Here is a 15206-nt window from a genome sequence, read left to right as displayed (position 1 = left end):
TGCGTAAATGTTTTTGTTGCGTTATTTTTTCTGTAATAATTATTCGAAATTCACGCACTAATTTGACAGCCCTATTTTTTTATATTTCATCAGAAGGCCACAGTGTAGTTCTGCTTGATCTAACAAACAACGACACTCAAACTGCTGACCAGGCACTTTGCTCACACTCTCTCTCACACACACACACACACACACACACACACACACACACACACACACACACACACACACACACACACACACACACACACACACACACACACACACTTGATCCACGGAGGAAGAGTGTTAAGAAATTAAGAAATTCCAGCAATGACTGAGACTAAGAAGGCTGAGAAAATTTGGCATGTCATCCAAAATGTTCAACAACTTCTACAGATGTACAGTTGAGAGCGTCCTTACCAGTGCCATCACAGTCTGGTATGGAAACTGCACTGCCCGGGACAGGAACGCACTCCAGCGTGTGATAAAAACTACACAGTACATTGCAGGAGCAGTCTTCCCCTCACTTCCGGACATTTACACTGCCAGGGTCACCAGGAGAGCCCACAACATCATCAGGGACAGTACCCACCCCCAGCACAGACTCTTCACTCTCCTGCCATCAGGCAGGCGTTACAGGAGTCTGAAATCCAGGACCACGAGACTAACAAACAGTTTCTATCCACAGGCCATCAGGGTGGTGAACATGCCCCAACTGATTTAAATGTGAGCACTATACTCGGACTGTATAAACTATCATTTGCTCTGAACAATACCATCACCATACCTGAACAATACTTGAACGATGCATGGTGCACTTTGTTGTCTGCCTTAATGACAATAAAATATCTTGAATCTTGAACAAGGTTAGGGTTAGGGTTAGACACACACACACATACACACACACACACACACACACACACACACACACACACACACACACACACACACACACACACACACACACACACACACACACACACACACAGATCAATATTTATGAGCTATCATTCTCCTGACAAAGCAGGAAATGATGGCAGCCAATCAGTACAGGCTAAAGCTCAGAGATGCCATTATATTGTCAGCTAATCATTCATCAGCTTCTCCTTCTTGGTATACCACAAAGAAAAAACAGGTGGCATGGAAATAAAGTTGCTGTTATTAGGTGTTTTTATAGTGTTCAGGTATTTTAGCATGGAACTCCACTAACTTAATGGCAAGACAAATAGAGCTGCATCCACTTTTGAATTAAAATACTAATAATAGCATAATAATAAACAAATCAAATCAAAATCAAATCAAATTTATTTGTATAGCCCAATATCACAAATTATACATTTGTCTCAGTGTGCTTTACAGACTGTACAGGTTACGACACCCTCTGTCCTTAGACCCTCGCATCGCACAAGGAAACACTTCCTAAAAGAAACCCCATAATTAAAGGGGGAAAAATGGAAGAAACCTCAGGGAGAGCAACTGAGGAGGGATCCCTCTCCCAGGACGGACAGACGTGCAATAGATGTCGTATGTACAGGATAAACAACATAGTACAAATACAACTTTTGACAGAAATTATGTTGTGTTGAAAAAAAGAGAAAGTATGGATGAATCCAGGAAAATGTCAAAAAGGCTTCCCGGTATCCATTAGGAACAGGGCAGCAGGCGCAGCCACGATTCATGATCCTGACGTAAACTTTATCAGTGGCAACCTGCCACATGAGAGACAGACACTCCGGGGATGATACCCCGGATGGTGAGTTAGTAACAACATTTACATAAATGTATACAGATAGAGAGGGAGAAGAAGAGAGGGAGGGGAGGAGAGAGGAAGAGAAGGAAGAGAGCAGGGAGGTGTCCTCCGGCAGTCTAAGCCTATAGCAGCATAACTAAGGGCTGATCCAGGGCAAACCTGAGCCAGCCCTAACTATAAGCTTTATCAAAAAGGAAAGTCTTTAGCCTACTCTTAAATGTGGAGAGTGTGTCTGCCTCCCGCACACAAACTGGAAGCTGGTTCCACTGGAGAGGAGCTTGATAGCTGAAGGCTCTGGCTCCCATTTTACTCTTAGAGACTCTAGGAACTACAAGTAACCCTGCAGTCTGGGAGCGCAATGCTATGAGATCTTTAAGATATGCTGGAGCCTGACCATTAATTGCTTTGTAAGTCAGGAGAAGGATTTTGAATTCTATTCTGTATTTTACCGGGAGCCAGTGCAGAGCAGCTAATACAGGAGTAATATGATCCCGTTTCCTTGTTCTTGTCAATACACGTGCCGCTGCATTTTGATCAAATCAAATTTATTTATATAGCCCAATATCACAAATTATACATTTGTCTCAGTGTGCTTTACAGACTGTACAGGATATGACACCCTGAGACCCTCGCATCGCACAAGGAAAAACATTCTAAAAGAAACCCCATAATTAAAACAGCATTTATATAGTGCTTTTCTAGTCTTTACGACAATTCAAAGCTCTTTTATAAGTCAACATTCACTCATTCAAACACACATTCATACAGAGTCAAAGGCTACCATACAAGTTGTCAGCATCCTCATTCACACGCACTCACACACCGTTGGCTATCGGTGCATCTCAAGTCTCTTAAATTGCATCCACGTTTCCCTCCTCGTGTCTTTTCCTTGTGTTTTAGTCCCTCCCATCGGGGGTGCATGGAGAGACACAAGGAAACCATGCGAGAGAAGAAACGAGGAAATGTGCTTTTAGAGAAATGAGACGTCTTTTCCTCTGGAGCGTTTCTGATCACAGCTGGATCAGCTTTCAGTCCACTTCAACAGCAGTAGAGACTTTTGACGGAGTTTGTGTCTTGTGCACCAGTTACGTGCGGTGAGGTTCATGGCTGAGGAGGCACTAACTCTTTCAGAGTCAGATTTACAAATATATGAACCCAACTGAGTAGTTTATTCAACATTTTCTTTTTTAATATCTCATATCAGCAGTTTTTATACACACACACAGGTAAGTTACATATTTGGCCAAAAAATGACGTTACATTTATAGTGGCTCAGAGAGGTACATTTACTTGCTCTGCACCCTCCATAGAGTTTTTAGTCTGATGATTTGATTAATTTTAATACAGACTGCACTATTAACAAAATAATATTTTATTAAAGGTCAAAATTTAGTTTTTAATCTAAATATTGGATTACATATTGGATTGTGTTCTTACCTTTACTTGTAAAATCTTCCATTTTTGGCCGTCAGTCGGAGAAAACAAACTAAACTAAACTCTGATGTTAGGTAGCAGTAGCACCTGACTCTGATGTTAGGTAGCAGTAGCACCTGACTCTGATGTTAGCTAGCAGTAGCACCTGACTCTGATGTTAGCTAGCAGTAGCTTGTTGGTGCTACCGTCTCTGCATGGAAGAACAGTCGCAACACGAACCTGTGGGCTCACGTGCGCCCTCTTCAGTGAGGCAGAGTACTGTCTGCCTCACTTGGTGTTTTTTCACTGTGGTTTTATGTCACATCAGCTAGACTAAATATGTTACACACATACATTACATACATTAACTGGACTATGGAAAGTCAGGACGGGATTGCGCAATCCGAGGGGAGTCTCAGCTCGCCGCTGCCTCAACTCGCATCCCTCCTGTATCTGAACAGAGAATACACAAATTCAGCGATTTTGACTATAAAAATGATCAAAGTTATTGGAATCATACAGAAAATGCAGTTATAACACAGACCAGTGGACAAATATACATTTATATTTCTTTTATTATTTGTTTTTTTACTTTTCATGATGTCTTTTCATGATGTGCAATGTACTAATACTAATAAAGACACAGTTATTACTGCCAGAGCAGCAGCAGCAGCCTGCTACCTGTTTAACAAACACTGCATTCTGTATTTACACTGTGTGCCATTTCTACTGGCAGAATGCATTGATATTATTTATTCATTATTTGCGTCTGTATTTATTGATATTCGGATTGTGAATTATTATTAAATCAAAAAAATTAATTATAGATTATTAAATAACCCAGAATATGATTAGGATTAATGTTTCAAGGAAAATTGAAATTACATAATTTATATCAAACCCGAAACTCAGGAATGATCAGCCTCACATGTAACTGAATGGATTTGACGATAAATAAAGGTCTCCTACTCTCTGAATTTAATTGTATCCATAATAAAAGTTAATTGGAGGAATAAACAGATGATGAAAAGAGAAATCTTTGGAAAGTTGTTTGTGATCGGTTTTGTTTTTTATCAACACAGATAGATTAGATGATAAAGCAGAAAACAAACAAAATATAAAACTTAAGAAGTGATGCACTTGAGTTTGGTCTGTTATCTATCTTCACTGCGGTATGAAACTCCAGTGATGTTGAGACGTATCAGATCAGTCCGATAAGCTGCAGCGTTCAATCCATTACTGATATCCAGTCAGGAGGCGTGTTGGCTGGGAAAAGACTTCAATGAAGGTCGAATCACCAGCCTTCCATATGGTGGGGGACCACTGTCCCTCCTCAGCCACAGACCCTAGTTGTGGTCACAGATAAAAAGTTACAGCCAGAGGAGCTGTAGCTTATTGATACCTGACAAACATATCCTATAGTGCATTGCAGTTAAAAGACATGTAGAGTCTTAAAATTAGTTCTAACATGGATTCAAGGCTGGATTACCAAACAGGCAACTGTCCCTGGGCCTCAGACTTAATCAGACTTTCAGAGCCCTGAAGGCCTCATATTCAATGTGTCAGTTGCTTTGTGGCAATTGAATAACTGTAAATGTGTATGGAATTTAAACTACTAAAGCATCAACTGCAATGATGAGCAAATTAGCAGTCTATTTTAGCTTGAATACGCCCCTGACTGGAGGACGGTTTGTCATTTTAGAAATTCATGCAATTTGCAACATACGTAGTCTGTCTATAGATAGCTGAGTTACCAGATAATAATGCCTGCTTCATTTTTTTTGACACTTTGGTAGAGAGGGATTGATTCAACTCAATTAGAATTTAAAAATCCTTACAGTGGTCATTTTTTTATTGAACTGCATTTTTTTATGCTGAAAGGTTATGCTGAATTTCTTGTCCTCTTTACAGTAAAATACCAATAGTCTCCTGAGCAGCAGTGTACAACAACATGCGTACAGCAATCATTGAGTGTTGATAATCATATATCAACTGGGAGCATCTTATCAGTATCTTTCCAATAATATATTGACATATGCCATAAAATGTTGTTTCAGGCCTGGCATACTTATGATTAGTATAATGCTGATTTGATATGTCAGTTATTCATGTGTTAGTTAAGCAAACGTGCATATTTATTTATTATTATTATTGCCTTCAACTTCAAGCCCTGTTTGAATGTCATTTCAGTCACCAGCAGTCAGCAGCTTCCAGGGAAGCTGTCAAGGATCCTCCTGCTGGAGGAAACAAGCAACAACAAAGATGTTGAAAACGCTCCACCCACGTAATTGTTCCATTTTTTGGATCTGGTTTAAAGTATTTTGTGTTCATCTCCTTCAGACACTTGGAAAAGTTGTAGTGTTTAGTAATAACTTTACAAAAACAATATTTTCATTAGATATCTGCACCGAGCATAAGAGTAACAATACGCTCAACTGTACTCTCAATAGTATTGCAATGAAATACACAATTAAATGACCATGACAATGATGGGCAAATGGATTTTGTCAAAACTGTTAATACTGTGCACCAACACAAGAGACCCTGCCCAGATGAGACTGTGTGAGGTGATGATGTCCAGCTTTGAAAACCTGAAATCACTTTAAGGTCTTTGTGGGTCTTCAGGGCTAAAATGATTAAACTTAACACTGTATTCTCAGAGTGGCTCTTTCACACAGTAGCAATGATATCTCCGCTGCACAGTCCTTCAGTGTGTGTGTGTGTGTGTGTGTGTGTGTGTGTGTGTGTGTGTGTGTGTGTGTGTGTGTGTGTGTGTGTGTGAGTCAGTGATTGGTTTCTGTTTTATGGACTGGCTAGAAGAGTGCTAGTAATCCGTAGAAATAAATCTGCTTTATTTGACCTTAGTGTTAACTCCAATAAAATACACTTTACTGCTGCGAGGAGATGCCCACACACACACACACACACACACACACACACACACACACACACACACACACACACACACACACCGTGACCAGCTATCAGGTCATATCTGGTCACTTGACACCATTTCAACATTTATAAGGACACAGAGACCACTTCAACCGATGAAACTGTGAGCTGTCCTGGAGCCACACGTTATAGACAAAAACACCGGGGAAGGTAAGCGCACACACACTGTACGCACTATTTGAGAGTCTACCACCTTTTCAGGATGACATATTTATGTATGTTTTCCATTTACTGTTGCAAATAGTTGTATGCATTCCTCAGTTTTTTGTGTAATTACATTTTTTCAATCAGCTGCATAAACTAAGGAGGACTAAGCTCCTCCTGATTGGCTGAGCAGGTACATTGAAGTGTGATTGCTCAGTTCTTCAGTAAGGGGTGGTCCAGCTTCCATATGTGCTCACAGAACTATGGTACCACGCACATGAGGAGAAACTTCAGAATTTATAACTTAATTAATTATTAAGACTATAGTGCCAAAGGGAGTAATGAACCACCTCACATGATCTCATGGGGAATCATATGTAAACAAAATGGAGACTGCATGGTGCAACAACTTACTGTATATGAGTATATGCTTTGCAATGAGAAAAACAAAAGCAGAAGTCTGGATGAGAAAATATTTGGGTTGACTATTCTTCATCAAGAATTGGAGGTGAGATTTTAATATCTGTCAACAGTAGCATGCTAGCTTCAAGGGCTAGAATGTGTACCATTGTTTGGAAACAGTGTCAGCTGCTCTGTCTTGTCTCTTTCATTGGCTATTATGGTCGTGTTCTGAAAGTACTGACGTAATCATCCAGATTTTACCTCCTAAATTTCAAACATGTTAAAAAAACATGTTTGGGCCGGCCCTAATGAGTCTGCAAACAGTTCAGGAGGTTTAAGACTGGATCTGTAAAGCCCACAACTCATGTAGACTGAGCCCAGTTTAAGGAAATAAAATGTAAGGAATTATTGTGAAATAAACCCTGGCAGGGTAAGCAGGACCCTGATGCGAATATTGACCGGCACAATGTACATGATTGGCTACTTATTAAAGAAATTAATAATTTCACACAAAATATTATTGGAAAAAATATTTATTGATTTAAAAATGATTTAATTTGACTCTGCTAAAACAAATAATCGGCTTGCTGTTTTTTGAGAACTGTGTTCATAGCCTATCATTTATAGCAGCAGTCTGCTATAAAGACACAACAGACCGTAGAATGCCATATTTGACCAATCAGAATCGAGTATTCAACAAAGCTGTGTAATAACATTTGTTATCGCAGGCTTAAAATTTGCTGCAGTGTATAGAAACAAACACTTACTTCAATGCCTCCAGGCCTATGAACATCAAGGAGTTACAAAAGATATCAATGCAACAGGATTCAAGTGATGCTATTTTAATGGACTTTTTCATAATGGTATGGTAAATGAACCGCATTTATATAGCACTTTTCTAGTCTTTGTGAACATCCAAAGCGTTTTTATGCTACATGTCAGCATTCACCCATTCACACACACATTCAGACACTGGTGGCAGAGACTGTCATACAAGGTGCCACCTGCTCATCAGGAGCGATAGATATTTACACACACTCACACTCCGATGGGCAATTTGGGGTTTAGTATCTCGCCCATGGACACATCGACATGTAGACTGCAGGGGACAGGAATTGCATCCACCACCTCCTGAGCCACAGCTGCCCCAGAAAAAAGACTTGGGGATCTATAAAAATCACTACATTACATTACAGTTCATTTAGCTGACGCTTTTGTCCAAAGCGACTTACAAAAAGTGCAAACAATCATGGAGATACAACTCCGAACAGTAAGAATCTTGTAAGTACAATAGCTTCAAATAGGTACAATCGTATAAGTGAACACTGTCTCTGTTTGAAGTGCAACATAAGTGCAACATACAGAAACAATAGAATACAAATTCAACTATTAGCTATAAATAAGCCAAACCAATATAAGTGCAACATACAAAGAACAGTTATTTTGTTTTCTTCATTCGCCGAGGTGCAGTCGAAACAGGTGAGTTTTCAGTCTGCGACGGAAGGTGTGAAGACTGTCTGCTGTCCTGAAATCAATGGGGAGGTCTTCCACCATTTTGGAGCCAGGATAGGAAACAGGCGGGTTTTGTTTGAGGGAAATCTGGGTCCCACTCGTAGTGAGGGAGTCACTGATCCATTCACAGCACGGTAGGCCAGCACCAGTCTTGAATACAAGACTCTGGTACCATGATACTTTTGTATGGGATGTTTTAGTTTTTAAATGTTCCCTGTAGGTTGCCTCATCTGAATAAGCCGTTTTTCAGGAGAATGCAGCAGATTGGATACATGTTCTTTAAGTAATATGGTAATTAGTACTTTGAAGTATATGACCAAATCTAGTCTTCACAGAAAACAACACTAACTTCCATTTCTTCTCTGCCCATGTCATGTTCCTATTGTCAGCAGCTATCTTGTTCCTGTCACATCCAATCAGAGTGGAAGAAAGACTTCCACTCCTCATAATTAGGACAAGATGTTCCAATCTGAAGAGCTCAAGCTTGGATAATTAAGTCAGATTTTTTGACAATTATAAAACCAAGCTACACCAGCTCCATACACTGTGAGGAAAGTACTGTCATTGCCTCTGTTTACAGAATAATTTCTTACTTTATTATTAGCAAACAACTCATGGAATTGAAGTAGGACATGTACATTTTTGTATCTGTAAGTAATCCTTCTACAGCTCTCAATGGCTGATTCAATTACAGTGCAATGTGCTGAAATAAAAGGGATGAAAACAAGATTCTGCCTTGGGTACTTTTACCTGATATTTAACCTAAACTCTCACAATAAAAGATTTGGGACAACATCATCAGGAATTGTCAAACCCTCCACCCTAAGTCCACCAACACCCTTGTACTATTAGGCCCAGTCTGTGACTGACTGTGGATATAGGTTACTCAGTTTCCATGGCAATGTAACTGTTCAAACCTTTCATTAAACTGAGCACTTTTATGAATTCTCGTACATGTTGGTTTAAAAACTGAGCATGACACATTTTTGACCTTATTGAGAAAACAGGCTCTGCCTAAGGTTCACAGACCTTTCGACCGCCAAATGATGTGTACCAGTTGGATTTTAGAGTGAATCACGGCACTGAAATGGCCCTTGTCAAAGTAGTCAAGGATCTTGAAATTAACAGTGATGAAAAACTTTATATTCTACTGTATTTTTAGTGCCAATTTCAACATAGTTGATCACGCCATTCTACTAAATACACTTGTTGCCAAGGGAGACACTCTTTCTTTGTATCTCTTGGCAATTTCACTGAAGAAGTCAGCATTTCTTGTGGGATTCCTCAAGCATCAGTTCCTGGTCCCCTGATGATTTACAGCTATACATCTCACTTTCCTTAGACAACCTCAGTCCTGTAAATGAGCATTCGTGAACTCAACCACTGGATGTCTCAAAACTTTCTCCAACTTATGAAAGAAAACATTTAAATTCTGATATAAGTCCCAAAATTGCAAAGATGTAATTGATTTTATCATCATTTTCTCTAAAGCACAGCAAGCATGTCAGAAACCTGGGTGCTGTTTTTGATGCCAATCTTAACTTCCAGCAACACATCAATGCTATTCTGATAACACTTTTTTACCATTACTACCAAACAGTTCTTGTACAGAAAAAGAAAGCTCCATGGCTTAATTTATAAATCCACAAACTAAAACAAAAGTCAAGAAATCTTGAAAGTAAATGGCGTTCCACTAAATTGGAAGAATCTCGTTTAGTCTGGTTAGATCATCTTAAAACGTATAAGAAGGCTCTCCGTAATGCCAGAGCAGCTTATTACTCTTCATTAATAGAAGAAAATAAGAACAACCCCAGGTTTCTTTTCAGCACTGTAGCCAGGCTGACAGAGAGCCACAGCTCTACAGAGCCTTCTATTCCTATATCTCTCAGTAGTGACGACTTCATGAGCTTCTTTAACGATAAAATTATAATTATTAGAGACAAAATTAATCTCCTCCTGACCTCAATTGGTAATGACTTAACTTCAACCTCCGGAATTTCAAAAACATCTGTAACTTCTGAAATATATCTAGAATGTTTTACTTCAATCAACCTTAACCAACTAACTTCAACAATCTCATCGTCTAAACCATCAACCTGACCCGATTCCAACTAAACTGTTTAAAGAAGTTTTACCCTTAATTAACACCTCGTTATTAAATATGATCAACCTGTCTCTATTATCTGGCTACGTACCACAATGCTTTAAAGTAGCTGTAATAAAATCACTACTTAAAAAGCCTAGTCTTGATCCAGAGGTTTTAGCCAAGCCGATATCTAACCTACCCTTTCTCGCTAAAATCCTTGAGAAAGCAGTCGCAAAACAGTAGTGTGATTTTTTACATAATAATAGTTTATTTGAGGTTTTTCAATCTGGATTTAGAGTTCATCATAGCACAGAGACGGCACTGGTGAAAGTTACCAATGACCTTCTATTGGCATCAGACAAAAGACTTGTCTCTGTTCTTGTCTTGTTGGACCGATTCTATTCACCTTATATATGCTTCCTTTGGGCAATATTATAAGGAACCACTCTATAAACTTTCATTGTTATGCGGATGATACCCAATTATATCGATCAATTAAACCAGACGAAACCAATCAATTGGCTAAACTTCAAGCATGCCTAAAGGACATAACAACTTGGATGTCTAGCAACCTTTTGATGTTAAACACAGACAAAACTGAAGTTATTATACTTGGCCCTAAACGCCTCCGAAACGCATTTTGTAATGACATAGAAGCTCTGGATGGCATTAATTTGGCCTCCAGCAAAAATTAAGGAATCTTGGCGTTATCTTTGATGAGGATCTGTCTTTTATCTCCCACATAAAACAAATCTCAAGGACTGCCTTCTTTCATCTACATAACATTGCAAAGATAAGACACATCCTGTCTCAAAATGATGCAGAAAAACTAATCCATGTATGTGTTACTTCAAGGCTGGATTACTGCAACTCATTGTTATCAGGTTGTCCCAAAAAGTTTGCTTAAGACTCTTCAGTTGATCCAAAATGCAGCAGCACGTGTATTGACAAGAACTAGGAAACGGGATCATATTACTCCTGTATTAGCTGCACTGCACTGGCTCCCGGTAAAATACAGAATAGAATTCAAAATCCTTCTCCTGACTTACAAAGTAATTAATGGTCAGGCTCCAGCATATCTTAATGATCTCATAGTACCTTATAAACCAATTAGAGCATTGCGCTTCCAGACTGCAGGGTTACTCTAGTTCCTAGAGTCTCTAAGAGTACAATGGGAGCCAGAGCCTTCAGCTATCAAGCTCCTGTCCAGTGGAAGCAGCTTCCAGTTTGTGTTCAGGAGGCAGACACATGCTCCACATTTAAGAGCAGGCTAAAGACTTTCCTTTTTGATAAAGCTTATAGTTAGAACCGGCTCAGGCTTGCCTTGGACCAGCCCCTAGTTATGCTGCTATAGGCTTAGACTGCCGGGGGACACCTCCCTGCTCTCCTCCTTCTCTTCCTCTCTCCTCCCCTCCCCTCCCTCTCTTCTTCTCCCTCTCTATCTGTATGCATTTATGTAAATGTATGTTACTAACTCATCATCCGGGGCATCATCCCCGGAGTTTCTATGCCTTTCATGTGGCAGGTTGCCACTGATGAGTTTACGTCAGGATCAGGAATCCTTGTGAATTGATGTGACTTCACTTGCCTAGACCAGTAATAATCAACATACCAGGGCAGGAAGGTTTGGAGAGCGTGCTGACCCTCACTTATACTCTGGCTAACACTGTGCTCGACATTAACACACTAGTACAGAAATAGTCTAATATACAGTTGCAATCAAAATTATTCAACCCTGCTGAGTATGTAACGGTTTGAAGGTATTCGAAATATCTAGATTTTTTACAAATTACTTTTGTATAAATTGAGTGACATAATCAAATTGCTAAGGAAAATGTTCAACGTAATCTTTTGGAGTATCAATATAATTATTTTTGTATCACAGTCATATCATAATTATCAAACCCCTATCTAATGGTTTCAGTCCCTGGAATTGAATCCATTTGAAAATCTTTGCGGGGTTTTAAAGAAGTGGCAGCAAGGAAACCAAAGAATATAATGAGCTGGAAGTTTTTGCATCGAGAACGTGCTAAAAATTCAAAAGAGAGAAACTTGTGAGAAACTACCTTTATTGGATGCTCGACAAAATATGGATTTTGCGTTGAATAATTTAGCTTATGGGAACATTTGATTTATATTTAGTACTATTCAACATTATGTTCTCAATAATCACTCAAATATTTTTTGTAAACTTTCTTTGATTGTTTACCAAGGCCATATTTTTCATTCAATTGTATTCAAATCACTATGACTTGCAATTTAAGGGAGTTAAATAATTTTGATTGCAATTACATATATTAAAAATGTATAAATCATATAATCCATTTATTGATAATACATGTATAATAATTGTCAAGTCAAACTGGAGCTCTCTAGAAACTAATAGGACCTTCTTAAACAAAATTATGAAGACTCCAAAAATAAAATGAAATATTCAGGAAGCAAACCTGATGGAACCAGTCTACCTGAGTATTGGGAGAGGATACGGTTTGTTGACTGTGCCGAGAGCTAAAGCAAGACTGTGCAGGACTGAATTATGCACCAAGACCGGAGAGGAAGCCAGTAAGACGCTGAACTCTTAAAGAGCTTGAGAGACTCTTTTTACTTGGCGGAGATCTCTGCTGGAAGTTGCTGCCACCACTAGTTTGGGTTAGCGCTAGGTTCATGCCATGGCTCGGTAAATAGAACCCTTTGTTACACGTGCACAAAATACCTTATTTATTTTCTTATATTTTTTGATCACAAACGTGGTAAAATAAATATGTTAAAAGTGCTTAAAGTTCAAATAAAATAAATGTACATATTTACTTGTTGAAATATAAGGCCCTACCTGTTAGATTACATATATTACTTGTTAAGATTATATATATTTAGTATGAGTGCATTTATAAATGAAAGAAATATGCTTATGACAAAATAGGTTAAACACATATATATATGTTTTTTCTCCTCAGCAGTTTAAAAGCTACCTCTGATGAAAGGGTTTGCAAAGAGACAGACTAGTTGTAACTGTTAAAACAGGAATCAGTTTTGCTGCTGGCTGCCCCTTGAGGTGAATGACAGTGTAAACCTGCTAAATCCCAATAAAACAGAGAATTCTGTTTAAGAACAGAAAACTAGACATATCACTGAACCCATTCAAATAAACTGATAGCCATTGTTTTTGTTACAGACCTGCCTTCTGCATCTCTATTCAGCTGCAGTAAACAGAATGATACATCGATCATAATCATACATATCTACACAAATGTTACAGTTTTTACTTGCCATAATAACATTTGATGCTAAAAATGTTATCTTTCAGTATCACTTATAGTAATATTGGACTGTCGACTGTGCGCCAACTCAAAATGCTTTATCACTACATTTACCCATTCACAAACACATTCATACCCTGATGGCAGAGGCTTTCATGCAAGATGTCAACTACTCATCAGGATCTGATCCAAACACACCAATAGCACAGACCTCTGGAGCAGTTTGGTATTCAATAAGGACACTTCGACATGCGGACTGGATGTGCTATTTACACAAACTAACAGTCACAGTCCTGCACCACAATTAGAAAGACTTGTGGTCGGAGAATAATAAGAAATGAAATATGCAGTATGCAATAAAATTTCAATTGCAGATCTGATGTTTACACTTTAAGACCCTGTCACACATATCCGTATGTCAGAAACGTATGCCGGCGCATACGAAATATCTGCAATAGGTTGATATAAATTAAGGGTATGTTGTGACCGTTTGAAGGACGCAGACATTACGCCAAACACGCCAAACACGCCAAACACGCCAGACATACACAGTTCCGTATGGCAGAAACATGCCGGCGTATATGAAAATTAGCTAAAAATGAGTCCAAAGACGTCGAACTTTTCCACAGCGGTGTTGTAGCTGACGCATACATAACGAATTTACGTAGGTAAGTATTCACGTACCGTATTTACGTAGGTAAATATTCAACTACGTATTCCGTATTCACAAATGTCTAACGTCATGTAACGTCTGCATATCTTATGAAGCACACGTCGGTTACGCCCGGTAATTTTGGACATGCTCAAAACACAGCGTTCAACAACGCACCCCAGCGTAACACAGTGAGCTCTTAACGAATACTACTTGTACCTTACCTTATATCTATGTAAACCAGCGTGTTGCCGATATTTTGTATACGCCATTTTTTTGTATATCTTATGCATTCGTTGGACATTCGTCTGATACATTTTGTATTAGGAAGTGATGCGCTAGACATGCGTATCTGTATGTGTTCACTTTTCTCATCCGATGAAAAGTTGGACGTATTTGGACTCTGACAAATTTTCGTATGCGCCGGCATAAGTTTCTGTCATACGGATATGTGTGACTGGGCCTTCAGGACCAAGAAAATTGTAGTAACTTTGTAGGCATCGCACGCACGCACACGCACGCACACACACACACACACACACACACACACACACACACACACACACACACACACACACACACACACAGCTGTCAAGTATGACATCAGACCTCCAGGCAGAGAAATGTGGCATGTGTGCAGCAGCAGAAAAAAAAGCAAATAAAGCAAATAGTGTTATCAGTAATTTAACAGCAGGCTGATATGGCCTATTGATCTGTCCAATGGAATCTTTTATCTCCACAACACAATGTATCCACTCTGCAGTTTATGACCCCACCACCACACACTCATAGTAAAACACAAGCCATGCAGAGACACACTGGCCACAATATAAACACACACACAAATATGAACACACTGGAAAAAGCAATGTAACAAGACTAAGCTTGTTTATGGCCCTGAGCTGAAAGTCATAGTGTTTTTTTATTTACCACTAGGAGTCACCTAATTTTTATTCAGCAACATCTCTTTCTAATACTTAAATATATGATTCATATAAATACTTACAGTATGAAAATAAATCTTACTTACCGTTAATTTGTCATTAGCTCCGG

The sequence above is a fragment of the Cottoperca gobio genome, chromosome 10 (assembly GCF_900634415.1).
Source record: "Cottoperca gobio chromosome 10, fCotGob3.1, whole genome shotgun sequence".
NCBI classification, from domain to species: Eukaryota; Metazoa; Chordata; class Actinopteri; order Perciformes; family Bovichtidae; genus Cottoperca; species Cottoperca gobio.
Note: the sequence above shows the minus strand (reverse complement) of the source record.